Below are 1,281 nucleotides of genomic sequence, written 5' to 3'. Positions count from 1 at the left end.
TCATGGGGAGAGGAGGGAGGGGGGGGGGGCGGCGTCTTACTCCGGTTGCAACTGCATGTGGCGGCTGCGCGCGGTCGCGCGGCCGTATCTTGCGAGCGATCTGCTTTGGGGGCACAGTCTAGGTGCGTCGGCGCCTCGTAGCTTTGTGCGTGCTGTGTGTTCTCGGCGCTCAGTTTGCGTTGAAGCGATAGACCGCCTGAACGTCACTTCTAACGCTACAGCCGCGTTTCCTCACGCCAGCGTTTTGACAGGCAGTGTCTGCGGTCATCGAGTGTGATGTGTTCATGTTTGCTGTGCGCACTCACACCATGCTTGTTAATTTAGTTAGCAAGCGAAGGTTCACAAGTTGATACGGCCGATGAGAGTACTATCCTTACTTCTTATGGTTCTCTGCTTATTTGCTATCGCAAGCGATGCTTCGCCTTTTGGGCGAAACTGCCAATTTTTATATAAATCTCTTTAGTCTTTATTCTCTTTTTCAAGACTTCTCTACCTACCTTGTACCGCTACCTATGCCTGTAACGGATCCAGTCGTATCGACCTCTTCCCCGTTTTTTTTTTACCCCTAATATAAACGTATCTTGCTTATCTCGACTGCTGACCGGTTGATGCTTCTGTCCACTTTAAATTCAAGCGCTTCTGGAAGGTGTACGTTACCTACGGGTCTCACTTCGCATTCCATTAGGATGTGCTGAATGGTCTCCGTATTTTTGCTGCAGCATGCACATCCCTCATCTAGATGGGAATATTTGCTTTGGTATGTTTTTGTCCTTAGGCAACCAGCTCGAGTCTCAAATAGCAAGACACTGCCATTTCTGTTATCGCGCAGATTTTCCCTTCTAATGTCTTTCTTCTCATTCTTGTGGCGTGGCTGGACACAGACAGCAGAAATGGTATCCGCCTCCGTTCGTACGCAGAACGTCGCCGCAGCCGAAGAGGCCGCTATTGCCCTCGCCATCTCGGCATCGAGAGAAAACGAAGAACTATATATTCTTACAGACTGTCAGTCAGAATGTCGAGCCTACGCGAACGGCCATCTACATAAAATCGCATGCGATATTCTACATCGCCTCAACGAAATACCCCGCACCACTATAATTTGGACACCGGGACATGAAGGCGTCCGCGAAAACCATCGTGCACACACGATAGCCCGAGGTCACTGCAACCGGCGCTGCAAGAGACGCCAAAAGACCCAAGTCCAGACAACTACAAACTTACTACGATATACTGCAGCACTACCGCTTTCGAGAAGAACGATTGCCGCCACCCCACCCACCC

The sequence above is a fragment of the Dermacentor silvarum genome, chromosome 3 (genome assembly GCF_013339745.2).
Source record: "Dermacentor silvarum isolate Dsil-2018 chromosome 3, BIME_Dsil_1.4, whole genome shotgun sequence".
In the NCBI taxonomy this organism is placed as follows: Eukaryota; Metazoa; Arthropoda; class Arachnida; order Ixodida; family Ixodidae; genus Dermacentor; species Dermacentor silvarum.
The sequence above is the reverse complement of the archived record's forward strand: the minus strand, read 5'-3'. Positions refer to the sequence as shown.